Source organism: Apium graveolens, chromosome 1 (genome assembly GCF_009905375.1).
Source record: "Apium graveolens cultivar Ventura chromosome 1, ASM990537v1, whole genome shotgun sequence".
NCBI lineage: Eukaryota > Viridiplantae > Streptophyta > Magnoliopsida > Apiales > Apiaceae > Apium > Apium graveolens.
The window spans coordinates 54,293,850-54,299,400 of NC_133647.1; positions in this window are offsets into that span (position 1 = coordinate 54,293,850).

Consider the following 5,551-nt stretch of genomic DNA (forward strand, 5'->3'; position numbering starts at 1 on the left):
ACCATTCTAAATCATATGTCTATATTAGGAGACATGAAGCCCAAAGGTTCATTTAGTCCTTTTTGAAACATGGTCCTGGCTTATTCTCAAGGTAGTTCCTTCTAAGATAGATAGCCCGCTCATGGCGATTACACGAATTAAACCTTTACCAAACTACTATTACGGTTGGGTATTGCACAGTCATCAGAAGGAATGTCAATCTTCCAAACCATAATACAACCTTCACGGCTTCAACCATTATCACTGCATTCCTCTGGCACGAGCGCCTATAATTGCTCTCTTGTCCTTAGAGTGTCGGCCACCTCATTGGCCTTTCCTGATAGTAATAGTTCCTTATAATCAATGTCTTTTAACCACCTTCAACTAAATTTTCTACCTCATTTCAATCACTGCTTATGTGAAAATGCTTTTCTTAAGTCGTGGTGAGAAAGAAAAAAAAATCACCATTTTTCCATAAGTCATTGCCTTAGTCTTTAGATGTTAATCATTGTCACGACTGACTCTCGATCATACTTAGGACATCTTTTATCTTAGGTCCTAATTGCCCTGAACAATTTTGACCTTTACTGGTTCGATCCATACTTTCTCGTGGTTTAACACGTGCCCCACTTGGCATCATTATAATTACGTCATATTTCCTTTATCAAAATTTCTATTCTTGAGAATTTTGAATATTACCTTTCTCCTTGTAAAACCTCTAAGGTTATCCTTGAATCGTTCCTCCTGTATTCCCTAGATACAGGGCATATCAAGATACCATTTATTAATACCAGAATCATTGTCTATATACTTCTGAAAAAATTTCTCCACTGATCCTTAAAGGTTGTTATTACCTTAATCCTTTCCAATTTATACTGTCAAAACTCATACTATCCCTATTAAGGGTGAAATGCCAACCTATTTGCATTCCCCTAGGATTCATTTTAAGTTACCGATGTTCTATCCTTAATTCCACCTTTAAAAAGGTACATGCATCCTTCCATGGATAAATCAAGTCATATATCCCTGATAAGGGTGTCTGATTCAATCATTCCCACCTCGATAGTATATGCCTAATTTCAAAATAACATCTGTATTCAATAATGAGGTCAATCAATATGGCCTCCAAAAGATAACAACATTTTTTTCCGCTTTGCTTGCCTAATTTGGTAATGATAACAGGGATGTTCTGGAAGATATTGGTCGTGTTCAACGTGAACTTCTTCTTAATAATTCCTTATTTACTTTTGTTGTTTATCTCAACAGTCATCTCAATGTTGGGATATCTTTCATACATGGCGTCTCCCTTTTCTGGGTATCAAGCCACCGGTCTTACACTTCACATTCTTGAAGGTCACTTCCTTCATCCAATTTTCCTAATTTCTTACTTCCTTGTCTCCTCAGTCTATCTGCGTCTCATTATTTATCCTTCGAACTATCTCAAGGTTTCCTCGAATCCTCCCAACTTACAGGGGATAAAATATATGTATCTCTTATGCCTTCAACCATCAATTTTAACTCATGGTGAATCACCCTCATCCCGACGATTACATACTTTTCTATTTTTATTGCTACGAGTCTTTAGGGTTTTCTCATACCCAACTCCCTTATCATTCCTCAAACTCTATTGCCTTTATATTCCTTTCCACTTCAGTTTCTTTTTATTTTCCTTTCTCTTATCATTATTTCATGAACCAACATAACATAAGCATTGATTTCAAACATCCCGTCATTCTGGATTCGTGTCCTCAGAACGAATCTTGACAACTTTTACAACTTAGATTCATAATTCATCATACTCGTCTGCCTTTGTTCTGGCTCTAAATCTTTTACACTATCTCCATAACCTTGGGAAGTACTTTCCTGAAAACAGTTGACTGAACTTAAATCAGTTTATTATAATCTCTTGCTCCGTGCCTTCCTTGGCCTTTCACCAACGGGTGGCCTCTCTCTTAGGGGGGGGGGGTAAGTGATAAAAACAGTCTTTTGTGCTTCGTTAATCATTTAGAATCTCAAATGATTCCTATATTTCCTTTAGCCAGGCTCTTGCCTCGACTGGGTCAACCTGTTCCTTGGAACTCTGAGAGCTTAGCGACTTAAAGGTCATGAAAGGATTTCCTACCACATTGTTTCCTCAAGGTGGTGGTTGGGAATAAAAGTATAAGTTATGTTTAGACAGGTCCATGAATTTCCGTATAGAAGTACCATCTCGGGTCTCCTTTCCTTACTCGACTTATGTTTCCTTAGTCTGAATGTTCCCTCCTCCTCCCCATAATCGGGGTCATCCTAAATGTTTTAAATCCTCATTTTCCACTTCATTATGTTATGGGTTCCTTCTATCTTGATGGCGACCTCCCTGACTATCACGTTCAGGGTTTGCTTTAAATCTTATTCCTCAAACTAGCTTTCATCTAAGATCTCATCTTTAAGCTCTTGAACATTTGGAACCCAAATTCTGTAGGAATACCTCATTATTCCCTTATCATCTTTCTCGGTATTAATCTCTTATCTATTTGTTGGCTCTCTGTCTTCATTCATCACTTTTTCTGGAAAAATATGTTCTTTTCCAATAATTCGGGCTGTATTACAATCTCTAACAGCTTTTCGGTACCGGCTCCGGTTACCTTCACTTCTATTTCCATTTTCTAAAAATCTCTTATCAACTCTCCCAAAGACATTTTTATCTTGAGTCTCTCTTTTATACTAAGGGCATTAGCCACTATTTTGGCTTTCCCTGGATGATAAAGAATCTCATAATCGTAATCCTTGATTAGCTCTAACCACCTCCTCTGGCGCATGTTGAGCTCTTTCTACGTGAAAATGTACTAGAGAACTTATGGTTTATGTAAATCTCGCACTTTTCTCCATACAAGTAATGCCTCCAATCTTTAGGGCAAAACTATTGCCACGAGCCCAAGCTCATGGGTAGGGATATCGAATTTTATATTCCCTTAATTGTCTTGACGCGTACGCGATTACCTTGTTGTGCTGTATAAGAAGCACCCTAATTCCTTATGCGAAGCGTCATTACACATCACGAAATCTCCTTTTTCCATCCGGCAATGCCAACATAGGGGCCGCCACTAACCTTTGCTTTAGTTCTTAAAAGCTTTTCTCGCATTTCTCTATCCATTCAAACTTCTCAGTCTTACGAGTAAGCCGCGTTAAAGGGGCTACTATCTTTACAAACTTGAACGAACCTCCGGTAGTGACCGGCCAATCCTACCTCTGGTAGTTTCCCTAACCATGGTCATCAATTTCTCAGTGGTCCTTTATTCATTCTTGTCAGGATCCTCCACGGGATCCTCCTCAGCAACAATCCCTTTTAGGACAACATCCTCAACCGCTACATCCTCAATATGAACATCATCCGGTCCTGCGTTAGGGTACTCTATTGGATTCACAATATGATCTCCAATATGTAATAAAACATCCTCAGGCTGATGCTCCTGAACCTCAGGGTTCGGTGCCCCGCTGCCCTATACGAGAACGAATTATGTTACTACCATGATATTTATAAGGGTTCCCATAAGGGTTTTAATTGTCAGTACTACGCTAGGTAGTCCGACTATGAACTTGGCAAGAGTTCTTATTATCTAGGTGAACTTATTATCTTAACGTCACATCATCTCTGAGGTTTATAACGCTTAGCTCTGATACCATTTCTGTAACACCCCCAAATCCGGGGTCGGGGATTCGGGTTGTCACGAGTTCCATTTCCCTTATCAATACTTAATCTTAACAGTCAACCAACTACTGAGTACTGTGACCTCACAATATACACACACACACCACAAGTTATAGTCTCATAGATGAATACCAAAAATAACACAAGTCATTTTATTCCACAATTATAAACCGTTACACCTTAAAAAGGGTTTCTGAATAATTTACATATTCCTTGCCATTATTACAATTCATAAATATACATAAGTCCGGTACATTAAAAGTTGAAAGCCTAGCCTATTGGTAGTTCCTACCTCAGCCACAACGGCATCAACGCCTACAGGAAACTGCGGAACGTTTCCTATCCGCTCACGAATTGGGAGCTTGGTCCTGTTCATCTTGTCTCTCTGTTGTTGTGTGATGAAAGAAGAAAGCAAGGGTGAGCAACAAGCCCACCAAAATAATATGTATATCAATTAACAATATATGAGCATTCTCATAATACTCATGAAAGTCTTGGTCCAAAGAAATGAACCAAGTTTGATATCTTAATGCGACAAAGTCGCAAAGTATTTAGTACATATATACTTATATACTTTTCAAAATCTTTGAAATCCTCTGCCATGTATAATATACACAGAGTTCCAGTTTATAACTGTATAAAAATATCGTTGTAAGGTGATCTCATATATCTAACCTTGTCTCAACATTTTTCTGAAAATCTTTGTCATGCATAAGATAATCAATAACCAGATATAAGTTGAAAAGATGAAGTTACAAGATACCATAATATACTTATATATTTCCCAAATACTACTTGAACTACCACCGTTCAAGTTATAATCAGTTTCAAAAGTTCATCACATAGATGAGACTACAAGATAAGACTTGAATAGATTCAATCCTTGAAATATCATTATAAATAATGAAGTTACGAGATACTTCATGAAGTCCCGATATATATATATACACCTATATATATACATTTCATACACTCCTTTAAAACCTCTGTTATGAAAATAATAAACAGAGTTGCAATATCCAATGAATTTGGAAAGGAGAAAACCTTGGCATAAACCTGATATCTTGCTGATCAGGCAAAGATACCAATAATTAACCTTTTCTACTAGTAGATGGACGAATTCCCCACTCGTCATCACCCTGGCCACAATAGGACCTTATGCTGGACTACCACTCAGCCACTTACGCATTTGATGGACTCCCACTGAGCCACTTACACTTTCATGGACGCCCACTGAGCCCATGTTGCTTATGCCGACTCAAATAGATGGACTTACTTCCCGAACGTTGGGTAAGTAATCAATTCATTTATCAAAACAGCAACCTCGTTGCGAATATAAAATACACCACAGAGCCGGATCCTTTAGATTTTTGAGCGAGTATTCAAGTCCCCTTCAAAAAGGAAGATCTTAAATTTGAAAACGAGTTTTGGGATCCGCTCTAACCTTTAAAAATCATTTTGAAGACTCGAAAACATTTTTAAGAATGTTTGGAGTAATGCTGATTTAATGAAATAAATCAGTCCCGATATATTAGAAAATATCTGAATATTATTATTTAAATAATATTCCCATAAAGAATAATCTCTATATAAACAATTTGAAGTAGAAATTTTAAAACTCATACTTGAAATGAATATTAAATAACCAAAGATATACTTATACGAAAGTACTATCTTTATTTGAATAATCAAAAATTAGTTTGATTATCGAAACATTATTCTTTAACAAAATAAAGAATAATATTTAGTAAATAAGCGGAGTCAAAAGTCCTCAAATGAATATTCAAAAATAATATTCATTAAATAAAATAACGGAGTCATAAATCCTCGAATGAATATTCAAAATAATATTCATTAAATAAAATAACAGAGTCATAAATCCTC